Source organism: Prinia subflava (assembly GCF_021018805.1).
Source record: "Prinia subflava isolate CZ2003 ecotype Zambia chromosome W unlocalized genomic scaffold, Cam_Psub_1.2 scaffold_22_NEW, whole genome shotgun sequence".
NCBI classification, from domain to species: Eukaryota; Metazoa; Chordata; class Aves; order Passeriformes; family Cisticolidae; genus Prinia; species Prinia subflava.
In genome coordinates, this window is record NW_026960606.1 from 4,838,700 (window position 1) to 4,865,788 (window position 27,089).

The 27,089-nt window shown below is 46.6% G+C and overlaps 1 long non-coding RNA gene across 2 annotated transcripts in view; it reads right to left on the bottom strand.

Moving 5' to 3' along the window:
- Nucleotides 1-657: 657 nt before the first annotated feature.
- Nucleotides 658-27,089, bottom strand: part of LOC134564913 (uncharacterized) — a 39,608-nt gene continuing 13,176 nt past the window's right edge. Inside the window, exons 2-4 of one of the 2 annotated variants that reach the window (XR_010083703.1) lie at nt 20,650-20,764; nt 13,909-13,996; nt 658-2,068 (exon numbers count right to left, since the gene is read on the bottom strand). This is a non-coding gene — a long non-coding RNA (uncharacterized LOC134564913). The remainder of the gene's footprint in view (nt 2,069-13,908; nt 13,997-20,649; nt 20,765-27,089) is intronic. The other variant, XR_010083704.1, reaches the window with a different exon arrangement.

Here is a 27,089-nt window from a genome sequence, read left to right on the forward strand (position 1 = left end):
GCCAGTGCCCAGCTCTAACTGCAGAGGAATCCCTTACACCAATTTTAAAAACAAGCTTCTTAAAAATCTTATAATAAGAAACTAATATGATAATTGACACCTCCTAAATTTGTCAGGGTAGAGATGCTCTGAGCTCAGCAGGCTCCTGAGACGGTCTGTGACCAGGATTGGAACTGCATCCCAAACCGTCAGGACAGAGGAGGCATTCTTACAAACTCAGATAACCTTTTCTGGAAATCTGAAAATATTTAGAAAATCATGAATGCAAAGCTAGCATAGACAGCTAGAAAACAAGGAAAAATTCTTGGGTGACACGTGTCTTACAGGCAATTATAGACAAATAGCAAAGTACATGAGAAGAAGAAGAAGCTGAAGAAGCAGCAGCCAGCTGTAGAACTGTGATAACTTTGTCATATCAGTGAATTCACAACAAATATCTTAAAAACTGAGATAAGACTTTGAATTCATAATTGATACTTTTAATATAGAATTATTAATAATACTTGTGTTATCTGCAAAAGGCAACAAACATTGCTCATTTGTTTTTTGTTTTTATTTTCGTTTTTCTTCTATTATGAACAAGCATTTAAAGCTCCAATTCTATTCACTGGAGACGCCTGGAGAAGCAATTTTTTGAGGGAGGGTGGGAGGGAAAAACCCAAACAAAAAATCAACTGTCCCTTTAAAGGGAAAAACGTCCGCTTGCCTTAAAGGCAGCGGAGCTATTTTTGCCCTGCCCTGAGTGGGGCTTTGGGGGCTTCAGAGGCCCCAGGGCCCCCCCGCATGGCTGCAGCTCCACGGGGGAGGAGGAAATCCAAACAAACGTGGCCCCCATTTCTGTTAAAAAAATGAAACTATACCTTAAATTTCAAGCAAAGCACTCCCACAGCATAATAAGCTGTGTAGAAACGACAAAATGCCGCCTCATGCCCTATTCGCAGCGTCGCTCGGCGGGCAGGGAAGGAGGGGGGGAGCAAACCCCGCCGCTCATGGCGGGGGGAGAAGGGGGGAAAGGAGCGAGAAAATTGCTCCGGCCATTCCTATGAAGCTTCCTGTGCAAATTCACGCAGGAAGGAAATGAAAACAGCGGCGGCTGTCACGAAATGTGTTCCCCGGGGGGGCAGGGGGCGGGGTGCTGCCCCTGCTCTCACTGCCACTGCACACGGCGGGAGAAATGGGGAAGGGGCAACCGGGTGGGCTCGGCCCTCTCCTGCCGCCTGCCCGCTGCTGCCTCTTTCGAGCGGAGAGCCGGCGGCCCCCCTTCACTTCCTGAGGGGAAGGGGGGGAACGAAGCCACAAAGCAGCTCCAAGCTGCCCGTCTCAGCTGCACCACGCGGGGAAAGGAAGGGACCAGCGCCCCCCCTCCGGCCCCTCGCACCTGCGGGAAGGGGGAAAACCAAGAGAGGGAGAAAACAGGGAGAGCGCGTCAGAGAGAAACCGTGGGCGCCCGCCAGAAAGCTGGAGAGGAAGTCGGGGGCGGGGCGGGCAGCACCTCCGCAGTGGGGAGAGAATTGCTCGTAGGGAAAACAGAAAAGGGAGGGGGGAAGAGTCTGACCCCGTCCCGCTGCCACCGCAGGGAGAAAGAGGGCTGGGCACGGCGAAAGACAGAGAGAGAGAGAAGGCAGGGAGATCGCATCCGTGCTGCCATGGCCTCTGTCTCACCGCACCCCCCACCCCCGCGGAGGGGAAAGAACAAAGTTAAAACACAGAGAAACAAAGAAAGACAAGCCCTAAACTCACACAGGCAATCATAAATACAAGCATAGCTGAAATTAAAAGCATAAAACACTCATAGAGTGAATTTTTCTCCCTGAAACCCACAAGGAAACCAAAGGGGAGGGTGAAGCGGGACTATGGGGAAAAACTGTTTTTACATGGTATTTAGTCCACGTTCGTCTCAACTGCGGAACCACGGCACTCCATGAAGAGCTGTGTTGAGTGGCCAACACTGCCTGCCTGCTTTTTGGAGGGACATCTGAAGCACAGCGGAGATATTCCATCTCTTCAGAAGACTGAACCAGGCTTTGGAAGCCCTGAGGCAGGAGGAGGAGACAGCAACCAGCGGATGCTGCAAGTGAAAAGAACAGGGCATATGCCTTTATTAATATTCAGCTCTTTATTAAAGTGATCAGCTCATTATTAAAATCATCAGCAGGATTGCAGAGTCCAATCAAAGTTTTCCACACTGCTGCAGCCATCCGAAGGAGCAGGTGCTGTCCCAGTTCATCATTCTACTGCAAACAGTAGATGCCGAGTCCTTGTTCCCATAGGAACAGCTAGGGGTTCTCTCTGGTCAACCATCAGCAAGCAGGGCGGTGAGCAGTCTGCTGCAGGGGTGCAGAGTCAGTTCTTTGCCCTCAGGGAAAACCTTCGAGAGTTTCCCGTGGTCTCAATCAGTCAGCTCAGCTGGCCAGTTCCTGTAGGAGGATAGCTTGTATCATAAGGTAGAGCTATCCACACCTGGGCCTCAAACCAGGCCTCAGACCAGGCCTCAGGCCTGGTCTAGCAGGCCTCAGTACGTTCAGCATACGTACTGACAGATAAACTTATCTACTACTGAGAATGTCTTAAGGTGGTAGTGTCACTAACATAGAACAGTTACTGGGAAGACACGGTGGCTACCTTAAACTGCAATAGCTTACATATTTCTGTATTCTCACTGCCTATCAGAATGCACCTGTTCTTGTAAACTATTCCGTCTGTATTTAACCCACCATCTCAAAGAATAAAGCGGATTACGTGCTTAGAACCATATTGGTGTGGACGCACGTTATTCTAGTCCCCAGTCTTTCCAGGGTTCAACGTCAGTGGCGCCCGAACTTAGAGACAGAGCCCTGGATTTTACTGAAATATAAGGCTTCGATGCTGTGTGATTATTTAGCTTAAATGCTGTCAATTATTTAGCTTAAATGCTGTCAATTATTTAGCTTAAATGCTGGAAGACCTCGCTTGATTTAGGACGTGTGTGTGTCGCTTGCGAACTACAGTCCAGAATTTCCGAGGCAGGCTGGGGAGCGTCTGTCGATTGGATTGGTCAGAAAGGCGACAGTACCACCTACTGTCAGCAGAGAGAAGGTAAGAGCGGCAGACGCGGAGGGATTCAATTATGGACCAGTACCTTTTGGCTGCCATGCAGCTTGTAGCGTCCATTGTCTCGAAAAGAGGCGAAAATATCAAAGACTCTGATATAAATCGGGTAACCCTATGGGTTCGGGAAGAAGGAAAGTGAAAGCGGCCAGCATCTCTTTGCAGAGAAGCAGGACGGAAAGAGAAAGGCAGATTGCTATGGGACGTTGTAGTTTTACTGGGAAAAAGAGCAAAGAGACGTTCAGAGTTAAGCGTAATTTGGGAAAAAGCAATAAATACCTTGCAAACATTCGCAGTAAAGAGCAAAGCCGTAATTTTAGCCGGAGAAAAACAGATTCCCTGTCCCTCTACTTCCCTCTCCAAGATAAAGGAGCAACAGGAAAAATCTAAGGTAGCCAGACGCTTCAGTGGAGATTCCATGCATTCCACGCATTCCGAGAGTGAGAATGCAGCTTCGCTTTGCCCCTCCCTTTGTTCGTCTCTGGCTGGCCGTGCAGGGAGAAGGCAGGAACTGCTCCCTGCACCTCTCGGGCCGAATGAAAACAACCAAGAAGTGGCTTAGCTGCCAGACCCGGGAGGCGGTGCGAAAGATGAGAAGGCAAGAGGGGCCGAAGGCGGAACAAGGAGGGCACAAGTGATGCAGCAAGGAGGCGGATCTCAGGGCAGCAGCAGCGGAGCGACCGGCAGTGTTCCTGGCCGAGCCTTGTTTTTTTTTCTCTGTCCCGCTCAAAAATATAATAAACAAGATGTCTACTAATGAGAATGTCAGCACACCATCAGCTCAATTAAAGGCTCCTATGCCCCTGCAGTCTGCCAATCAACTGCACTAGCCGACGGACTGGGCTCTGAAATCCTCTTACCCCTCCCCTTCGCTGAGTGCAGAGGCTGTCACTATCGTCTTTGAAGATAAGCAAGCATCGTAACTCGACCCTATGTCGTGCTATTACCCAGGAAGCCTTCAAGATTGTTAAACAGAGACAGTGAAAACATGCAACAAGTGGACATTGCAAGAAAAACACCAGAAAAAGAAGGGAAAATAGTCATCTGTCCCTCTATTGTGAAAGAATCCATCACTGTGTGAGAAATGCAACGTGAAAAAGAAAGATACATCCTATCATGAAAAAGATAAAACAAAAAATGGAATAGAAATGAGTTTTTAGCTAGAGTTATTAACTCTGTGTAAGGATGAGTTGTTTCTACATTTTGATGTTGTTAAAATTAATTTTTGTGTGAATTATTTGAATTTGAGTTAATTATTGTTAAACATATAATTTTAAAGCTTGTTTTTAGGATTTGGGCCCTGATAAGTTTAAGTTAAGTTTAAGTCTATATTTAAATGTTAAGGAGTTTAATTATTAATTAATCTTTAGTGAGTTACCATACATATAGAGTTTATAAAGTTAATGAGGGTTGTAGATTTTTGTTGAAACTTACTTATGTCAGATTTAAGAGTTAGTTGATTTAAAGGGTGCTTTATAATTTGTAAAAGGTATAGTTGTTTAACTTGTAAAGTTTAGTTAAAATAAAAAAAAAAAAAGAGAAAAAAAAAGAACAAAAAGAGAAAAAGGAAACTAGATTTAAAATTACATAGAAAATAGTTATTAGTGCCCTGCTAGCTGCATTTGAGTAAGTGGTGCTGAGAGGGCTCTAGCTGACATCTCCAGCTGGAGTGGTCCCTTGCGTTACTGCTAGGTCTTTTAGTAGTTGTTTTTGAGAATGATTCTCAGAGCTGAACAAAGTCTCATCTCAGAACTCTCAGCGTTGTTGTCCTGCCTAGAGAGGTGGGTGCAGCTGGCTGAAGCCAGTCCCTGGCACATCTGTTTGGGCAGAGAGGCTGTGCTACTGCTCTTGAGTTTGGTCTTCTGTGCTAGGGAGAGAGATGAGAGAAGGCTGTCTTGCACATTAGCTTTTAGTGCTTTGTCACTCCTGAGGCTGGGGAGTGAATGGCCTGAGAGAATCTGTTTTTATGACCCCTCCTTGGCGGGTTGGGGCGGTGACCAGCGGGTCATTTTTCAGGAAGTTTGTGCTGGCTTAGTCCCAGGCGAGCATGTCCTGTGCTGCAGCGATGGGGACGCACAGTAGTGTGCCCAGGGGATGAGTTTCAGAGCCTGGGAATGTGGTGGTATGTTTTGTTCAGTGATGGCACTAGTGAGAGAGCTGAGAGCCGTGATGTCCCCATGCCTGACAGAATGGGACAAGGGTAAGGGACTTTAGCCAGTGAGACTTTTCAGTTAGTGTGAATTTTGAGAGGATCAAGATAAGTTATAATAGAGGTAATTTGAATTCAGAGCCATGACGGCCCAGCCTTCTGCTGAGCAAAGTCATGTGGCACAAATTCTCTCAAGCTGAGTGACCTTCTCCCAGGTTCTCCAAATAGCAAATCTTCCCAGCTTCGACCACAGCCAGTGAGTTGAGAATAATGTTTCCTGAAACAGCTAAGTAATCTACAGGCTGAAATTGTACTTGTAAAGTCCACGTTTGTCGTTTGTCAGCCACATAAGAGCTTTTGGAAACATGATTCACAGCATTTTGAACCACCTGACATTCAAGAGGCAGTTGAGAGAGCCAGCAATCTTCCTGGGCAGGAGGATGCCAGGGCAGCAGAAATTCACTGATAATCCTGCCAGCAGTAGCAATAGAGCCAAGAATTCTTTGAGAAAGGTCTTAGGGCAATGAGTAAATGAACAGTTTTGCCCAGTGAAAACAAGTTTGACGTTATAACCAAAAAAAAAAAAAAAAAAAAAAAAAGAAAGGCGAGAAAGAGGGAAGAAACAGGTTTAACTGAAATGATAATAACAGAACATTGATAAAGAAGATTTAAAATGATGCAAATTGTTAGATCCTTAATTGTATTGTTAGTTGTGAGTTGTCCTAGTGTATGAGAGTTTTAAAAGATAAGAGTTTTAAAATATAATTCGATGACATGTTAAGTATATAAATTAGTAGCATTTGTAAACTGATGTTCAAGTTATGTTGTGTTATTTGTCTATAGGGTTTTCTAACAAGTACTTGTCATTTTAAATGATTCTATTCATCTTTTTAGCCATCTAAATATTTCATGAATGTTGTTAACAGATATGGTTGTATTGTTAAGTGCAAGTCAGAATTTTCTCTTAAGTGTCATGTTAAGTATATAGTTTGTCTCTTTTGTAATCAATCTTGTATGTTTTATGCAATGTTTTAGCATGTCCTTTTGAAGCTTCATTTGATTCTTTTAACTGTGTTACGCATTTCGCTTGAAATGAGATTTTAGGCTTGTTTTGGTACCTCTTGTGTGAGTCAAGACATTGCATTTCAGTTTGTTAAATCCTTAAGTGTTTTTCAGAAGGTCTTGGGGAGAGATACCTGAAGCATCACTGATGATTTTTCCATCAGCTGCTGATCCTGTGATTGCTCCAATTGGTACTCAACTGTCTTCAAGAAGAGTTCCAGAAAAGACGAGTTCCCGAGTGATCGGAACAATTTTTTATCTTAACTTTTAAATGTCTCTTTTATGTAATGATATTATGACAGTTTGTTGTATTTTAGGCATTTTATGTTTATTGTTGTTAGAAATTGTCTTTAAAAGGTATGCTAAAAACATCACTCCAATTTAAGGTTTGAGTTCTGGCCAAACTCTAACTCTAACTTGGACGGATGGTGTTTGTTAACGAAGCCCAGAGGTTTCTGCTCCAAAAATAATATGCAAGTTATCTTAACTTGACAATTTGATCCGATCAGAATGACAGCTGAATCAGCTTGGAGTGAAGATTGTCATCTTTACCCGGGGAAAGTTGTCAAGGTTCACTAAAGAAAAGCGTTTCAGCAGTTTGCAGTCTCTGGGGTGATAGCAAAAATAGTTTGATAATCGCTTATCACTTTCATTAGTAAGCAAAATTCCTATTCTATTTCCTTGTCTCTGAGAATGCCAATTCGCATACCAGGTCTGTTTTAGTTTCTTTTCTGCAAGCTGTAGACTCGATGAGATACTAACAAAAGCTGAACCAGATGAGAAGACAGCAACACAGACGCAGCATTGCAGCTGCGTTGACAGAAATAACCCTGGCTGCTCAGTGACAGCAGAGAAGTCTTCATCTGTGAAACATCATCAGGCAATGCAGAAGGAGACAGCAGATGATTTGAAACTTTAATCTAGAACCTGCATATGAATGAAGAGCAAGGACTGAATATAGTGTGCTCTCATCTTTTTGCTTTTAGCAGCTAAGATCTTTAGGTTTTTCTTGAGTAACTCAAGTAGTGCTTTGCTCATAACAGTATATGTAGAAGCAGCCAACCGTGTCACAGACCCAGTTTGGATAGCTCTAAAGAAAAAAGGGGGGATGTGTAGGAGGATAGCTTGTATCATAAGGTAGAGCTATCCACACCTGGGCCTCAAACCAGGCCTCAGACCAGGCCTCAGGCCTGGTCTAGCAGGCCTCAGTACGTTCAGCATACGTACTGACAGATAAACTTATCTACTACTGAGAATGTCTTAAGGTGGTAGTGTCACTAACATAGAACAGTTACTGGGAAGACACGGTGGCTACCTTAAACTGCAATAGCTTACATATTTCTGTATTCTCACTGCCTATCAGAATGCACCTGTTCTTGTAAACTATTCCGTCTGTATTTAACCCACCATCTCAAAGAATAAAGCGGATTACGTGCTTAGAACCATATTGGTGTGGACGCACGTTATTCTAGTCCCCAGTCTTTCCAGGGTTCAACGTCAAGTTCCCATTCCATTCAGGCTCCTCATAGGTCATGGTGAATCTTCAAACCAGGCCAGGGGGTGCATCCATTTATTACTCGGCCAGGGCACTATCCAATTCTCCTCTGACGAATCCAGCTTCCTGTCCCGGGGTGCAGTTTCCCCAAAAAACCCTCCCAGGATCCACCAGGGCAGCCCTATCTGCATATACAAATGCATATGCATTTGTCCTGGTTGCAGCAGAGGTCGTTACAAAGAACAATAACCAGGCAATCAAGGCCGGAGCCGCTCCTTTTCACTTTTTAATGAGGTAGGAAAGTGTTGCCAGGCAACTCCTCTTCAGGGCAGCTTCCCTCCCCACTCAAACTGGCTGGGGTGTGGGGGTTAAACAGGAAAAGCCCCCATTCCTCCAAAAGGCTGGGCGAAGGCACAAACCCGGAGGAGGGGGGCCGCACTCCCAGAGCTCTCCCAACATGCCAATGCGTGCTCCGTGTTCTCCCCCGGGGGGGGGCGGAGCTGTCCTGCCACGGGGCTAGGACAGGGACAGCCCAGCCTTTTTTTTTTTGACAGGGAAACTTGTTCATAACACAAGCAGAAGGGCTGTCCTCGCTGACAGGGAGAGGCTTGCAGACACTCGCTGTGATCTCCCAGATGGAAACAGAAGTCGGGGGGGGGGGGGGGGGGAGGGTGAAAGGGTGAAAGAAGCTCTCAGCAGTGAAGAATTCCAGCTGCTCTCGTCAGTAAAGATACAAACTGTCCTCTCTCATGAGAGGGGTGGTTCCCCAAGTTTTTCTGGAACCTCTGCCCAGCTGTCTGTTCTAGGAATCAAAGTCCAGTTTTGCCGGGTGTCGTCCGACCTGCTATTTTTGGGCAGGATTGATGTTTTCCCGTGGTCAGCAGGACCAGCCTTCTTTAGAAAAAGTGTGGAGATATTTCACTTACTTCTCTCTGGAGGAAGCAGGTAGAATTTTCAAGCTTTGCTGCATGAATCAGTCTCGTCTGCGTTGACTTCGTCTGAACTTTGGGGTCCCACCAGATGTTGTTATGGATTTCGGATGGCACAGGGATAACAACATGACTCTCCATGATGGTAAAGATGAGAGCAAACTTTATTCCTCTAAATTCTACTTTTATAGACTCCTTTAGATTTCTCAGGCCAACATGAGAAAGTTGCTCACTTGCCTTTCACACAGACACTGGCAGAGCCTGAAGCCTAAATTCAGATCAATGTCAGGCCCCCACTCAGCTCCTTAGAAAGCGCAGCCCTGGTCATGCCCTGGGCCATGGTGGTCTCCATCCCAGGGCTGTGGTGTTCTGGGTCCCTGGGCCATGGTGTTCCCCAGCCCATGCCAGCTGGCAGGTCCTTGCCAGCCTGGTGCATTGGGGCCCTTGGGGACTGTGTGTCAGGATAAGGTGCTCGTGCTCACACAGAGCAGTGCCAGAGCTTGGGGGATCTCTCCCTGCTTTGCCTCTCCTTTGATCCCCCTCCCTTTGCTTCTCTCCATGTCTGGTCAGGCCGCAGTTTCAGCCTGCTCAGCCCCCACCACGAGCTCAGGGGTGGGGAGCGGCCTGTTTAGGCTGCCAGGCACTCACCATGTTGTGTGTGTGTTGGTTATTACCTGGGCTTTGCTCCATGCATCAAGAACATTTTGTCAGTGCAGACAGTAACAATTGTATTGACTAGGGCAGGTCTAGGGCTGTAAAAGAATTTCCTGTTGTCCTATTTCTGATTGTTAAAGTGGTAAAGAACAAGACAGAACAGTACAGTAATGTGAATGTGAGTGTGAATGACCCTCCTGGGTGCAATTAAGGCTGGGTGAGTCAGACTGAGCTGTAAAGGGCAGCGCCCCTGGCAGCTCCCTGCCTGCCTCTGCTTGGGGCACTAGGAGGATGCAGGGATCAGCCCTGGGGTCAGTCAGCCACTGGAGGAGCTCAGACCCTGCTATGCATGCCTTTGTATCTGGGACAGCAGAGGAATGGTGTTTCTGTGTATCAACAGGCCTTGCTTGAAGCGCAATACTATTTAGCATTTTACATCAACTACAGGGCCAAGACAGCGATGGATGGATGTGTAGCTGAAGATCCCCATTCTGCCATGGAAAAGAGGCTGCTGCTTGGGGCTCTGTGCTGGTCCTTGTGTCTGCTGCCAGGTCAGGGCTGCTCTGGGCAGCCTAGACACATGTCCCCAAGAGCAGGATGGTTTCTGGCTGCAGGGCATGGTCTCAAAGCTGTGTGCTGAGCACAGAAGCAGAGTGACAGAATGTGCCATGGAACTACCTGTTGTCTCAGGTCTGTGGATGATGGTTACTTGTGCCCCTCTGCCTGTCAGCCTGGCCTCTGAGATTTGTTAACATTCCTTTCCTAATACAAAGGATTGAAACAGTGTAATTAAATTTAATGCTTTTCAGCTCCTTTCTTCCCTGCAGTTCAGCTGCTGCAGGTTCTAAACAAGCATCCTGATGTCCAAAGCTGATTATCTCCCTGGCACAGAGGCACGAAGCCAGTGCTCTTTAATGAACTGCTCTTAAAACACAGGTGCCTTTCTAGGCTTTGAGGAATATCCACTTGCAGTAATCAGGGAAGTCCTCCAATTGTTTTTAGCTGTAAAATGTGCCAGTTTGGAATAAATGGGTCAAGGCAAGACAAACTTGTGCTCCCTCTGGAGTGAGGTTTGCCTTGGCTATGGCAGTCCCATGGATTCAGGGCTGAGCTGTGCTGCTGGGCAGGGAAGGTGAGGAGAAGCAGCTCCCCTGTGCTTTCCCATGCTGGACCAGCCAGCCCAGCACATTCCCAGATCCAGCCTTTCATATTTGTGGAGAGGCTGAAGTGATGTGTGCTCCAGCAGCACGCCCAAGTTCACACAGCACAATAAATCAGTGTCTCATCAAGGATGAGAATCCAAGATATTTCTGTAGCCCCTCCAGCCATCACCAAGTCCTCTGCTATCACAGCCAGACTACACAACTTTGTATGCCTGTAGCACCCTTTTGAATTTAAGCTGTGGATAAATAGGGAGACAGCAACATTTTCTGGGCAATTTTTCTTTTTTTCTTTCTATTTTGCTCAAGTACTTGAAATTAACAGAATCAAAGTATACGATCATGGGCTTTTAGAGCTCAGTGCTGGATGTTCTGTGTGTAGGGCTCAGGGCATCCTTCTCTCAAGCTGCTGTAAAGGCAGATGCCAAAACCCAGACCTCCTCCCCTCCACTCAGCCCTGTGCTCCACATCACTGGGTTGCTGCTCTGATGTAGAGAAAAATCTGTTTTACCCACATATTTTTCAATCAATTGGCTTCTTCTCCTTTTTTTAAAAAAAACTCTTTCTTGGTGGTTTTTTTTTGTTGTTGTTGTTTTTTGGTTTTTGTTTGTTTGTTTGTTTGTTTGGGGTTTTTTTGAGGTTTGCCTTTTACTTGTTTATTCTCTGTAAGTGTTAAGCTGCTCATATTTTGGTGCATTGTGTTATGTGCTGAGAATTTTTATCAGCTGCCCTAGTGCTCGCATGTGGTGGAAATAGCAATGTTTCTGAGGAGTGGAGGTTATGCACACAGATGCACAGAGCATCAGAATGAATGGTTTGCAGATGGACGGGAAGGAAACCAAGGCCAAGTCTGCACCTTTGCCACCTTTGATCCATCAAACTGGCCCCCACCGAGTGTGGGCTCGTGTAGCTAATGGCATTAGAGCTTCAATACTGCTCCGAGTGTGTGTAGGTTATGGGAGGAAGGAACCACATCTTTGCGTGGGGAAAGGTTGTGTTTTATGAGGGCCAGCTGCAATTACGAGCTCTTATCAAATGATGGAAAAGCCAAGACTGAAAAGCAGCCAGGATCCTGCGGTGTTCAGCAGGAGCCACGATCAGATGCTCAGCAAAGGCTGGGCATGGTGAAACTGCTGAATTTGATTTCCAGCTTTGCACTTGACTGAGCCTGGCTGCTTCCCCGAGCCCCAGTTTGTCCATCTGTTATAAACGTGGAATGGTTAATTCATGTTCTTATGATAAATTGGAAATTTATAAAATTGTATAAAGTGATATCAGGTAAAAGTTTATGTTTTAAGAGATTTTGCAGCAGATGGTGAAACTGACCACCCTGAAACAGCCGGCGCCTCCATTCAGGAAAGAACAAAATAGTTTTCCGGGAAAGCCCACAGCTGTCCCAAGCACCGGGAGGGGACCCCCGGAGATAAGCTGGCACCAGCAACTCACACCCTGGGTGCCACCTTCACAGACCATCAAGCCACATCTTTGATATCTCGACCACTCATCAGCTATAAGGACCTATAGAAATTGGACATTAACATTTGAACTAAGAAAAGAACTCTTTTCTGCTTGGTCGGGGAAACTCCCAAATTTGTATAGTTGGTGGGGAAACAATGGGAAATATGGGGAAATATTGCCAAGGGCGGAATAAAGTGTATAAAAACCAAGCTCGGAACCAGGCTAATTTGTGAACCGTTGGGGGAGATAGCAGACTGCCAGACCCTGTATCTCATGGTTCACCCTTGACATTTCCTGGGAAAACTCTGTCAAGTTTCTCCGCTGTTGGTGGGTTATTGAAATTCTGTGATTTGATTTGTTATTAATAAACCAAATTATTATTTAAAATTGGAATATCTGATTGGCATTTATAACACATCTGTGATGTGGGGGTGAAGCTGTGCAGTCCTCTGGGATTAACTGACAGTGCAGGAATGCACGCAGGCCCCGGGCATGAGGGTTTGCACTTGCCAGGGAGCCCTTGGACCTAGTCATGGAGGGTCCTTGGAAAGGGTTAAACCACCAGTCCATATTTCAGCACAGTGAAGTGGTGTTGAGATGACAGCCCCAAGTCGAGAGAAGGAACCTTTATTGCTGCTGTATGAATAAAGCCCCAGCTCTGGGAATGACACATTTAATCTTCAGTGGAGTGGACAATCTTGGAGATTTATAAAGCTTCTGTTGTGTGAGAGGTTGGTGGGGATTAAGCAACAAGTTAAAACGCACATATAGAACAGAACCACAAAGAACCTTCCCTCCTCCCCCTTTTCTTTCCTCCCTGTCTTAGGGTGACTTTATGATGCTTGTATCCCAAATCTTCTGTCTGTGCTGTATGTTGAGTTCTGTGCCTTTAAGACTGCGTCTGAGAGCAAAGCAGAGAAAGAAAAAGCGCCAAGTTTGTTTTGGAAACAGCTCTCACCCCAAAATTTAAACTACAACAAATGGTGCCCAACGTGGGGGGGTCCCCGGGGGGGGTCCCCCGAGAGACTCCCGGGTCAGCGTCGTGGGTGTTCCCGTGCTGGTAGGCAAAGAGACTTCAGACGCCGGTGGGGTGCTGATGAGATGAGGGTTTATTCAGAGCCTCACTCCAGGCAGGGAGCATGGTCCTGCGGGAGTGGGGGAAGGGAAGGGGAGAGGGGGAAGGAGGGAGAGGGAAGGGGAGTGTCTGAAGACCTCTAGGGGGAAGAGGGGCAAAAAGAGCGAGACCCCTGCGTTTGCACTCAACACAGAGGTTCAAAGTGGGCGCAGTAACATTCTCCAGCCAATAGAGTTACAGATACACGATACTGCAGGGAGAGTACAGACTTGAGATAAACCATACATTTTCCAGGGGTGAACGAGAGTATACCATTTCCATAAAATACAATTCCACACAGCAGGGGTGTGCAGCCAGAGTGGAGGAGCTGGTGTTTAGCTTTTGCAGGAAGGCAGGTGGTGGGGGCAGAGGCCAGACCCCCCCAGTCCTCAGGAGCACTCAATATCCCCTCCTCGGAGTTTATATAGTTTTATATCTCAAAACGAAGATAAATTTCCATTCCTGGAGAGAACTGAGTGGCAAATTCCTTATTTGTACATCTTTAGTAACCACCCCAGCGGTTTTGTAGTCTGGACAAAGTCGCAGCTGTTTCTTGTGTGGGACTGTTCAAAGCGGCAGTTGGGTGAGTTTCAGTTCAAATTCACCCAGCACAAGGTTGTTTGTATTTTAAGGTGTTGGTGTTTTGCTATGGACACCACTGCATTTATGAATCCTTTTGCTGTCACATACTTATCTGTACTACTATTGTATTTGATATTGCAAATTACTGTATGTGTAGTGATGGCAAAAGACTTTCAGGCTTTAAAAAAAGAATAAAAAATAAATCACAATCATCTTACTTAAAATTTGGGGAACCTGCAGTTTGCAGCCCCAGTGGAGCAAGCGCTTCTTCCAGCCCCCACCATTGCCTGCAGCCTCCCCCGGCTCCTGCAGGAAAATGAAAGGGCATTATGGGAAGATGTTTTTGGGAAAATCCTGCCTGGATTGCAATTGTCAGATGTACTGTGCTAAACTTTTCCCCTTACCTGTTTCTTTTGCATAATTTCAAGGCAATGCATGGAAAGGTTTTTTCCCCAGAAGTTGGTTATTTTGGTTTGTTTCCAGTTCCCAGATTTAGATATCCCTCACCTCCAGTCATTTCCAAGTCAAAGAAATGGAATTATTTTAAGAGATTTAATTACCTTCTCAATTAGACACACACACTTCCAAGTCATCATTTCCCAGCCATGATTACACCATGTGTATGTAGATACGACATCATGGCATGGATTTTAGACTGTTCCAATTTCTTTCTATCCCTGCATCATACATAAGTATAGAATGAGCAGTAGTGATGTTAATTTAGGGGCAGACAGGTGATATGTAACAATGCTACTAATTCAATTAATGTGCCTTGTGAAAAATGTGAAATGATTAATTCATGTTCTTATGGTTAATGATAAATTGAAAACTATAAAAACTGTATATATATGTGTGTTGTATGAAAGTATAAGTTTCAGGATACGTTGTAACATTTTGTTAAACCAAATTATGAAAAGGCAGGCACCACCCCAGAAGCTCATATTCAGAAACAGACAAAAGGTTTACAGGAAAACCGGCAGTCTCCTCAATCACCAGGAGGAGACCCATCAAGATGAGGCAGCAGGGCCATCAACACCCCCAGCCGACACCCTCACCGAACATCAAGCATCATCATCCATATCTCGACCATTCATCAGCCATGAGGATCTATAGAAACTGGACATTAACATATGAACTGAGAGAAAGAACTCTTTTCAGCCTAGCCGAGACACCCTTGGATTTGAATAGCAAGCTGGGACACAAAGGGAAATATGGGGAAATATTGCCAAGGGCAGAATAAAATGTATGAAAACTAAGCCCCAAACCGGGCAAATTTGTGAACCTAGGGGGAAACAGCAGACGGCCAGGTTCTGTGTCTCGAGGTTCACCCTTGGCATTTTCCCTAGAAAAAGACTGTCAAGTATCTCTGATGTTGGTGGGTTTATTGAAATTTTGTAATTCGATCTTTTGCTAATAAACCAAATTATTTTAATTGGAATATTGTATTGGCATTTATAACAGCCTTCTTAATGGAGAAAAAATTAAAGCAATTCTTTATTTTTTCTCCAAATTAAGGACTTTTTTGTGCGAGTACAAATCTACTCATATAAAATTTATTTGAAAATTGAGCTACTTTAATAGTCCTTTACTAGAAGGGAGAGAGGGAAGGGATTCCACAGCTCTCTGCTCTCTTGCAGTGATGATTCCTCAGTGAGGTATGAGTAAGGTAGAAGGATTTTAGTTCGTGTAATATTATTATTGCTATTATAATGAACCCTTCACTGAACAGATTTTTCCCACCCTCAGTAATGTTTCCTAGAATTTTAAATTGATTATGGAAGGAAAAATGTTGTGGTGTGGGTTTTTGCTTTGAATTTTCGGGCTAGCTTTCTATTTAATTTGTGTGTTATGATTTAAATTATGCATACCGTTATGTGTCAATTCTCTGTATCCTGCCTCTGTTGCTAGAATCTTCTTTGCCAATCTTCCCTCACTCGATATATCATTTGCTATTTTGTATCATTACACTGCTTTTGCTATTCCCATTGGATTTAGTTCTGTATTCCCACCTTAGACTTCTCCCTGAGTGCACTTTCATTGGTTGTTTGCTTTGTATTGCCCTGTCTATTAAACCCAGGCCGGGAATTGTGTTCCCAGTTCTTGGGGTTCAGCTTTTAGGTTTTATTCTTCAGTTGTACCTTTAATAAATCTCCTCAGTTTACCTCAAGACCCGTCTCGCCTCTGCTTCATCTCTGCGCCCCAAAAGTACTCGCTGAGACCATCGGAGTTCCTGAGCGGGGAGGAAGAGTCTCCCCGGGGGGAATGTGTCGCACCCCAATGCTGCTGTGAGCGCCCTGGGAAACGCACACCGCGGCAGAAAAATATATAGCTCTTGCCAATGTTTGCTGTACCAGCAAGTTGAAATTAGTGGTTTCTAGAGAAAGAGTCTTTCTAGGTCTACGTATCATGATAAAGTATTTTTTACTTGATTTATTTAAATGAAAACCAACAAAAAAACAAGTTCCAGTTGTTATTATTCTCAAAATAAAATTAAACTCCAGCCATTTATTTCTTCAGGGCAGATTGATCTTGCCTGAAGCCACAGCTGGTCCAAGACAGGTCCAGAGTCAGCCCGTTCCCCCTGCTACTTGCTAGGGACAGGAATTGGGAAAGAGTCAACAAAAAACCAGTTGTCTAATGAAATTTGTGATGCTTCCCTCACTGGTGTGATGACTACTTCATTCAGCTCCCATCCTACACATTAACATGATGTCCTGCATCCCTCCAGAAAGCAAACTGGGGGTTTTCCTTCCTCTTCTGGATTCTGAGCCCATTTTTCAGGGATATGTTGTTTCTGTTCCTGCTGTGTTTCTTGCCTGTGTACTGTTACTGATGTCATTTATTTCTGGGTGTTTTTTGGTTTTTTTGGTTTTTTTGTGTTTTTTTTCCCCAAATGTGTTTTATTATAACAAAAGCAAAGAGGAGAGGGGCTGGCTTGGGGTTGTTGGAGTAACCGTGTGTTCTGTAGCTAAGCTGAGTTTATTCTGATGTTACCTGGTTTTGTCAGCTCTGGGAGGTTTTTTTTGGAGGGGGAACTTCTCCCATGTGCTTCCTGAGAAACAGAGCCTGCGATGCCCCATCTGTCAGAGGCTCTTGGCTTCACAGGGCAATGACTCCATGTGGTCCCATCATCATCCCACATCTCTGCCAGGAGGGGACCCAGCTTCCCCATGGCCCATTGGGTGGGGAGTGTGGGTGCCCCCCAGGTGCCCCATCATCATCCTCAGCTGCCTGGAAAAGCGCAGGCCGTTAATTCCTGCTGAGCGTTGCCCCCTGCCTGTGGAGCTGCCACCACCAGCCTGGTGTTTTGGATGAAAAATAGATGCTAACTGAAAAGGAAGAGAATAAAAAAAAAATAGAAACATTTCTCTAATTTACCCAGAGGAAACGTTCCTTGCTACTCTGAATAAAAGCACAGCCAAGAAAGAATGTGAAATAATTCTGTATTAAAAGGGGGCATTAAAGAGGTCAGTAAACCCTTATGCCTCCAAGAAAATCATTTAAACACCAGTTTTCTGGGCTGACCCGGGCTGCAGTGGGGGATGTAAGCAAGGAGCCCTTCCCTGGTACAGCCTTGCTGCACGGGGCCAAGGGGAGACCCAGAGAGCAGCCCTAGCTTTGCTGCCTTGGCCCTCTCCAGAATATTTTGGTACTCCTGTCACTGTCCCTCTGTGTCAGTCAAGATGAGTTCAGGCTCCTGGGCAAATCAGTCTCTTGTTTTTTCCTACTTGCATTGAAACTGGACATGCAAAAAATGTTCTGAGCTGCAGGGCAGGCAGGAAGGCTTTTTGGAAGGGTTCCAGATGCAATTATTGTGCTTTTTAATAACTTAAACCTGTCCTCAGATTTGGTTTAGGAAAAATCGTTGGGATCTGTTAGTTTCCTTCAGGCAGACTTGCTGACTTGCTCTCCTGTTTATCCAGGAGAGCAGCAAGCACTGACGATTCTCCCCCAAGCATGACGAGGACCCCATCTGGAGCAGCTTTGGGGCTGGGGGCTAGGAGCTGAGCTCTTCCCTGCTCTCTTGGGAGCCCCTGGCCTTTCCCACCCTCGAGGCTGCAGGGCTGTGCTGGGAGGGATGGTGGAAGGCTGGAGGGCACAACTGATGGCTGGAAAAATCCACCCCCCCTCCCAAGCACTGTCTACTGAGGTTCCCGTTCCCTGTTTGTTGTGAGCTGGAGGTGGCTTGTGGATCACACTTTGTGCAAAAGTGAATTCCTTTCTTTTTTGTAATTTTTATTTTTCCAAACAGGAAACTAGTTGCTTTTGTGAAGAACACACTGTCTGATGAATATGTTGAAATTATTCTTGGGGGGGGAGAGGAAAAAAAAATCCTAATTTTGAATGGAAACACATTTGTCTGTCATTGGGGAAAATTGATGGTCTTGTTGCTACAGCTGCTTTTGCAGCTATGGGTAATCTCTGATCTGTGAGCTCTGCTGAGACTGAGACGGAGCCTTCACCAGCATCAGCTGATGTTCAGCTGATCTAAGCCGGGATAGAGTCTCCAGACACCCCTCACAAACTGGCTCTAAGCAGCACCCACCCCCAGCAGCCCGGCGGCCAGGGGACTGAGTGTGGTACGTCCTATCATGATGTCTCCGTTGCCAAGTATATGAAGAATAATTTGTTGTATATGCTGATATGTATGTTATGTACATTTTCACAGTGATTGAGTCATTGCAAACAGCAAAATGGAAAAAGGAAAAAAAGAATCACCATCTGTCTATTTTATGAAGATGATAAAGCAACTTTATTAAATTATTATGATTCTGTTTCCAAATGGTGTACCTGCCACATTGTGATTTTTTTTCATCTGATAAGAACTTTGTTTTCCACCTAAATGTGATTTTCTTTTCTCTGCTTTGAGCATCTAATGTGTTATAAATGCCAATCCAATTTTCCAACTGAAAATATGATTTGGTTTATTAAAAATCAAATTACAGAATTTCGGTAAAACCAACAAGTGGAGTTGTGGAATTGCATTTTATGGAAATGGTATGCTCTGGCTCACCCCTGGAAAGTGTATGGTTTATCCCAAGTCTGTAACCTCCCTGCAGTATCGTGTGTCTGTAACTCTATTGGCTGAAGAATCTTACCGCGCCCATTTCTAAGCTCCCTGTTAAGGGTGCAAGCAGAGAGGGCTTGCCCTCTCTTTGCCCTGGAGGCCTCCGGAGGCTCTGCTCCTATTCCCTTCCCTCTCCCTTTCCCTCTCCCCCTCCTTCCCCCTCTCCCTCAGTGACCATGCTGCCTTCCTGGGGTCGAACTCCAAATAAACCCTCATCTCATCAGCACCTCACCAGCCGTCTAGAGTCTCCTTGTCTGCCAGCATGTGAACACCCACGACCCTAGAGCTGGGGAGCTCCCGGGGAACCTTCCCTGGGGACACCCCAAAATCTAAACTACAACACAGAGTTACGATGACGATAACCCGGGGATCGTCAAAGGGTGAACTGGAAAGCAGCCTCTATCACACTGCAGTCCTCCAGTGTTCACGAATTGGCCCCGTTTGGGGGCCAGGTTTTATACACTTTATTATTTTGCCCCTGGCATAAGATTTCCCCACAGTTTTTTGTTTCCTTGGAATAGTCATTCGAATGCATCGCTGTCTTTGGTCTGCTGAATGGGGTCTCCTATGGGAGGGAGAAGTGTCAATTTCGGTCCTCCGGTGAGTGAATGGAAGCCAAAATTTTGAATGGACAGGTGTTCTCTTCCGGAAATGGGGGCGGGGGGGGGGGGGGGGGGGGAGCGATGAAGCTCTGATGGCTCTGCTGCCCAAGGGAGGAGAACTGATCCCTTATCTTAATGTGTCTTCCTTTCTGATGCCAATCTCATCATCTCCAGTTCCTGACATTTCATTGTGTTCTCCTAAATGGTGGTTACAGGGTGGTGCCTGCCTCAGAATTCCTCAATTCCGTGGCTGGCTGGAATTTAGGTTATACTCTACATAACATATTACATTTACCAAATCATGATTTTACCATATTATAATCCATAAAAACATGAATTAACCCACTATATTTATCACATAATGCATTTTAGTATTAAAGCAATTATTGAATAAAATGGAAAGTAAGTGTTTGGTTAAATACGCCTCAGTGGGTTTGCTTTGATGGGCTCCAGGTGCTGGTCCTGCAGAAGCCAGCACACTGCTGGGTGCCACCCCAGACCCATCCGTGTCCCACAGCTGGTCAGCTTTGGCACCCAAGAGGCTGCAAACCTCAGCAAGAACTTTCCTGGTCCTGAGGAGGGGTCATCACCGTCCTCACCGGTGATCAACTGTCACCCTGTTTTTGAAAACTTTTTTAAGCCTTCTGAATTGTTCTTCATATTGGAGTCATGTTGGCCAGGGAATCAGCCAGAGTCGACAGCACTCAATATGAGTTAGAAATCTTGCTCGTTTACTCAGCTATTTGGCTTACATTTATACAGTGCTAAGCATATCATGCACCTAACTCTGAACATCATTGGTTAAACCATAGTGTTCACGCATCCTTGCAGTATACATAATTGGTTCAGAAGCTCTGTCCACGAGGCTAAATGCTGCAAATCTTCCCTAACTTGTGGTCAATGCATCCTGTCTAGCATCCTCTTACAGCTATTGTTCCAAGCTTTACTTCCTCCTTATCCCATCTAAGGAATGGTTCAAGGACGTTTCATCTTCTACTCATCCCTTAAGCTAAGAGCAGGATTGTGCACATGTCCCTGCTTTTCCAGCCATGCATCCACAGAGTCAGAATTTTTACTTTATCACACTTTATACTATAAACAATAGCCGTGTTTTGCTAACTGTCCTTCATTGTTTGCATATTTTTGGGTCGGAGGAGAAAGTTGATTGACAGTTGGTTTGACCAATGTGGTTTGAGAGGTGGAATTCCATCCTCCAATCCACAGGCACCATAAGAAATGTATAAAATTGAGTTTTGTAAATAAACTTGCCCTTTTCCTGCTTTGCTCACCAGCGTGTCCTCATTAAGTTCTTTTCAGGTCGTCTGTGACAATCAACTGGGACAGGCAGGCTCTGAGCCCCATGAAACTGGGCACGGTGCTGGTCCTTTGCACTTCCACCTTCACCTGCAAGGGAAACATGGTTATGAGAGGGATGAGCACAGGCAGGAAACATCTCCAGCACATACTTCTCCACTGAGGCATGGCAGAGAAGACTTTATTTTCTGTAGTATTTCAGGAGGATTCTTTGGAAGAGATGGTGAGGAGCATCCACTGCCTCTGAATTAACAGTAGTTCGTGGACCACGTTTACACACGGAGCATCTGCTTTGTGGCTACCAGGCTAAATGCTCCCATAAGTTCTCTGCTCACTCAGTGGCTCAGTCAGGGTGACACCCAAGTGGAACTGGAACAAGAGCAGTGACGTGGGAAACCCTTTTCCTGGGCTGGGAAGATGCTTGAGCTGCACACCGAGCATATCCTGCCTGACAGGGACACATAGGAACAGAGGTCAGCTGCAGGTAACCACACCTGGATGAGGCCCCATCACTTTAAACCAGCAGGGTCTGACTGTCTGTCCTGGGGTCAGCTTTGTCACAGGTGTGTGTTGGCACAGAGACCACAGGTAATGGTTCACAGCCAGCACCTGCAGCCTGTTTGCACCCTCATTAGTGAGTCATTTGGCAGGTGGGTAAAAGGAGATCAATCCAGGCTGTGGGAGGGATGTAGGCTGCTGTTTTTTTGGGGAGGGTGGTTTGTAGCTGGTCTGGGGAGCAATGATGCTACAGCAGCAGTAGCAGCAGCAGCAGGAAAGTAATTCCTGTGTCTGAGAAGGCACTGGGCTGTTGCAGTATTTCTGAGCTGTGACCCTGCCTGCATTGAGGACCTGGAGCCAGAGCTGTGCCAGCACCATGGACTCGGCTGCCTGGTAGGAGCTGAGCCTGTTTGGGGAGAAGTTGCCAGGGTGAGCTACTTTGGAGCAGCAGCAGCAGGCAGTGGGTAGAGGAGGGCAGCGGCTGGGGAACTGCCCAGGCTGAGTGAGGTTCACTGGGGGGCTGTGCAGAGCCCCAGCCCATGGCTGAGAGATGAGATGGGGCTGAAACCCCCCCAGATTGAAGATTTTTCTTGTGGTATCCCAGCCTCATCCCCAACCTGCTGGAGCCCTGTGGGTGCTGGGTTTGCTCCTGATTTAATCACCTCCCTCCACTCCAAGACCAATCTGCTTGCTGTGCTGGCTGTGGGATTGGCAGTGTCAGGTTGGAGATGTGTCCCTGCTGTGCTCCCTGGCCAGTTGTCACTGTCCTCTGTCCCCCCACAGCGTCTCCTGTGCTGAGACAGCGGTGTTGGGCTCCACATCTGTAACAACGCCAGGAAGGGCTGAGGTGGGTGGCTGGAGGGAGGGATTGAGCACCTGCTGCAGATGAAAATGGGATCCCTTCTGGCTGGAAATGCTGCTGGCCCATGGGGATGTGCTGGCTCTCACTGCTTGGTGGCTGCTGGGTGCCGAGGGAAGGATCCCGGGATGCAGAGAGCCCCTAGGAGGTCCCTGGGACTGGGGCCTTTGGCCAGGCAGGGCTGTCTGTGCCACTGCTGATAACACGGGCAGTCAGGGCAGGGAGCTGGCTGCTGTAGATGGGCATCCATCACTGGTCCCCTGAGCACCCCACCCTCCCTAGGAGAGGGTTCCTGGGGTTGGACAGGTGGCTAGCTGCTCCTCTCCCATGGGGGAGAGTTTCTAGGGGTGCTGTACTGCACCCCGAGGTACAGAGTCCCCACCCTGCTGTGCCTCCAGCTGCAGTGAGGGGCTCAGCGTGAAGACCAGCACCATGAAGCCGGTGAGAGAATAAATTAGCAAAGAAAGTAGGCAGCCCTCACCAGGCAAAGTTCAGAGATGTGGATCTTGTTCCTGTTTCTTCTGGACATTATTCTATATTATGTTTGATGTTAAACTGGAATATCTAAATAGAGCCAAATTGGATTAAGAAGCAATGACTTATTGTACACTCTGACTGTTAAACCCACAAAGATGAGAACAAATGAATTGGAGGAATCAAAGGTGTGAAAGCATAGAGCAAAAATATATATATCTCTGTTTGAAGCAGGGCTCTGCTCAGGGCTTGTTGTGGGCCCAGAGTGGCAAGTGATGGTCCCCGTTCTGCTTTTCTGGATCCAGGTTCTGCTCCTATGTCTGGTGCTGGCAGGGAAGGTGCTGGACCAGCTGTCTGCTTGCCTTGGGCAGGAACCAGCGTCCAACTTCCCCAGCAGTGGGCCTCTACTTGTTTAACTTGCAGCTGCTTTTTGTTTTGTGTTGTCCTTCTGAAGGTGATGTGAGCATCCCCAAAGAGCCGTGGCAGAACAAACACAGGCAGGTGTACAAATATGGAGCTTGCCTCTGCTGCTGCACACAGCCCTGCTCAGCTCCCTCCTTGCTGACAGAATGGGCTCTGCAGGATGGATGGCTCTTTGAGGACAAACTCTGGGCTTTAGGGTAGACATCACACCACTGATGGGGGTGTCTGGGCAGCTTCTGTGGGGACATGGCTGCAATCTGCTGTACTGCAGAGTGATCAGTCACTGCAACCCAGCCTGGAAAATAAAACAACCCAAGAAAGCAGCACTGTGGTGCTGCTGTGGAAAACCCTGCCATGGCAGTTTCCATAATATAGATAAAAAATTGAGACACAGGGCAAACAATATTAACTCCATCACTGATCAAGCTTAAAAGCTTTTCCCAAGAAAAATTGTCTCTGGATTGCAGTTAAATAATGGGAAGAGGGGTGGCTGCCTGCAGAAGCCTCTGCCATGATGCTGGCAGGTGTTCCTGGCCAGGGTAAGGGAAGGTGGCTGGGATGGCAGCAGAGGGTCAAACACCAGGCTGATCCCTTGCACTGCTTTAGGACATAAGAAGATCCAAGTTGGTCTGTGCTTAAGGGGAAAATGGCAAAGAAACAGATCATCAGCCTTGGCAGAGGCCAATCTATGCTACCTGAGCATGATGAACTGTCTTCCAAGGCAAAAATAAAAAGGAATTAGGATAATAAAACCTCCAAGGGAGAAGCTTAGTGTAAGGGTTTTCAGCTTCCCAGACAGGAGGAATGGAGGTTGATTGGTGGGAGCTCATATCCCCCAAACGTGGCGGTAACTGGGGCAGGGACTCCCTGTACCCTTAGGGCTGCCCATCACCTGTGCCAGCCTTGATGGATGTGAGACCCCCAGTATGTCAGACCTGCTTGGCCACTTTGGTGCTGATGCAGCTTCATGGGGCAGGGACCACCTTGGAAGGGCTGGATGTGAGGTGGGGATCTGGGCAGGAGGCTCTAAGGATGGCGACTGCAGCAGCTTCATCCTGGCACTGCTATCAGAAACCCTCTGCTGCTCCACTCCCTCGGTGCCCATGAGGAGAGCAGGCAGAGAGAGAGTTGTGACTGAGAAAATGAGCAAACAACATTCTCCAGGCTCCCTTCTCTTTTTCTTTCTTTTCTTTCTTTCTTAACTCTTCTGATAAGGAAATAACCTTTTTTTTTTTTTTTTTTACCTCCCCTCTCTGTGTTTGCTGCATACCAGCTCAAATGTTGTTCTTTATGTATTTGATTCTCTGTAAAATTGATCTTATTCTCTTTGGAGGAGTTAGGTTTAAATTACAGGATGAAATTCTGGCCAAAGTGTTATGAACGAATTCTCAGTGGGTATGAGTGCTCCAAAGGCTGCCCCTGTTGCTGCTGTGGCCCTGGGATGTGGCGGGGTTACGTCTCCAGAACACCATCCGCCAGGCAGCCACAGCCACGCCGTGCGGCCCTGACAGGCGCAGCCGCTGCTGGTGGGAATAACAGCCAGGCTCTGAAGAGAGCAAATGGGGAGCACTGGAACCCTGGCATTTCCCAGGGATGGGTAAACCCCCTGTCGGGGGGGTTGTGCCATCCCTGTCCTGGGCCCCATAGCAAGACAGCTGCCCCATCCCCACAGAGAAGAATGCGGAGCACCTACATTCCTGAATTAGCATATTAAAAGAGTTGCTAGTTAGGTGATTGCTCAGAATGCAACCCCCTCGCCCCATCGAAATTCATGCTGTCACCCAGCCTCTTAGAAAAATGGGTTTTTGCAGGGAACCCCATAGCTGGTGTGATGTTGCTGCCCCTAGGGGGCTGCTGGCCCCCCTCCCGGCTAGGTGAGATGTAGCCCTGCAGGAGATGACAAAAAAGCACTGACACCCCAGCAAGTTTGGGGATGAGAGGAAGCTGCCCTGCCGTGTGGCATTCTCCTACATCATTAGAATTTGAAAAAGAGCAGCTACTGTCTAAATGGCCTTGTTATTGCTTTGCTATGACTACCTTTTTCAGCAGGAATGGGTCAGGAATGCCCTCGATTCCTGAAAGAGCAGCGACCAGGAAGGATGCATATGCAAATAAAACTGACCCTGTGAATCTTGGGAGAGTTCTTTGAGAGGAAAAGCACCCCAAGATGGGGAGCTGGACGCAGCAGAGGGGAACTGGATGGTGCCCTGGCAGAGGAGGAAGTGGACGCACCCTGTAATATATGCCAATCACTCGCTTTGTGATTTTTGCAAATTTAATAAAGATAAAAATGGTTATAAAAAAATTAGTAATACACATACAATAATAAAAGTTAAACAATTTAGAGTAGGACAATTTATGAGACAATTAAACAAAGAGATACAGCCCGGGCTGGGCCCCTCTCCCTAGACAAAAGTCAGCTAGGAGAAGGACCCAGAAGAGAGAGAAATCCCTCTTTTTGAGGATCTTCTTCATGAATATGCATATTTTAAAACAAGAGATTCCAGCTGTTGCTTGTCTTTTCCTTCTGATGCCTGAAAGTCTAGGTTAGTCTTTGAAAGCATTGTTTCTGTTGATAAGGGGGAGCCATAAATTCTTCTTTACCAGAAGAATTAGGAGTTCCTGCAAACTGTTATCTCTGAAGAATCCCTTCTCTCTTTCTTGAGCTAAAAAAGAATATCTCACACACATAGCGTCTATTTTTGATTACTAAGACTTAATGTTAAAAACTACATTTACTATATTATTCAAATGTTAATACAGCATAACTTTTCTGCCTAGCGTATTACATATAGTAAATATCTGCGTAGAGCCACACACACAATATGCCTTTTTCACACACCCCCTGGCCTGGTTTGAAGACTCGCCACGATCTATTAAGAGTCTGACTGGCTTGGGACTGGGCCAGCTCGAGTGACTGATTCAGAGAGAAACTCTTGAGGTTTTTTCATGAGGGTAAAGAGCTGACGTCTGCTGCTTTGCACTTCAGCGACAGACCTGCACCACTCTGCCTCCTCAGGGTTGACCAGAGAGAGCTTCTTGCTGTTCTCATGGGAACAAGGACTCAGCACCCACTGTCTGCAGCTGAGTGGTGAATTGGAGCACTTCCTGTTCCTCCAGATTGCTACAGCAGTGTGGGAAAACTCTGTCAGGCTCCCCCACCCAGCTGATCTCTCTAATAAAGAGCTGAATATTAATAAAGGCGTTAGCCCTGTTCATTTCAACAGTGAATCAATAATACATCTATGGGGTAGAGACTTTGGCCATGGAACTTAGGTTCCCTGCTTCCTGGTGGGAAATGTCATCTGTCGATGGAGGACATTCTTTACTTGCTCAGCAAGCAAGTCCCAAGGTCTCACTTAGAGCACATTGGTTCTTCTGTCTTTCTGCTGCAGCCCTGCCTGCCTGTGCTTGGGGCTGAGAAAAGGGATAAAGTCTCCAGCTCTAAATTTCAATGGAAAGCTTCCAACATGCTGCCACTTGCCTCCTCAGCCTTCCTCCGGTTCACTCTCCGCCTCTGTCACGAAGGTGCTCATGGGTGTGAAGGCACAGCACAACAGTGGCTGGCCTGGCTGGGTGAGGCAGGAGTTTTGCTTAGCTAGCAATGAGCTCTGGCTCTCTACATCCCTCCTCCATCATTAGTCCCAGTCTCCAAACCCTAGCATGGCTCTGCATTCTGCAGTGCCTCATCCCTGGCTCATGGTGTAGGGAAGTTGTCCAGCATTGACACTCACAGCTATTCTGAGAGGGTCTCCCAGGAAAAAAAAATACTATTTAAAATTTTCTTTTTTAGTTTTTAATTTTTTCTTCTTGTTGCCATAGTAAGTTCATTGACCTCCTTGAAGGTGATGGGGACTGGCTGGACAGCCATGAGCAGGATGCAGCCCCTGTCACGGGAAGGGCCATCCTGGGTCCCCTGAGCCGCAGTGCTGGGCTGGATGGTGGCAGGGTCCCACTCTGCAGAGATGTGCCTGCAGCAGCCCCATCTCCTCTCCCCACCCCACTGCCGGCAGAGGGAAGTTCCCCCAAGGCTGATAGTACAGCAAAGCTGTGTCTTCATCGGAGGATACTGGTAGTGTCCAGCTGCTTTTGAAGTCTCCAAAGAGAGCTGGGATATTTCTTGTTCTACTCTTAAATAAGTCATTGCCACTGCTGTTAACT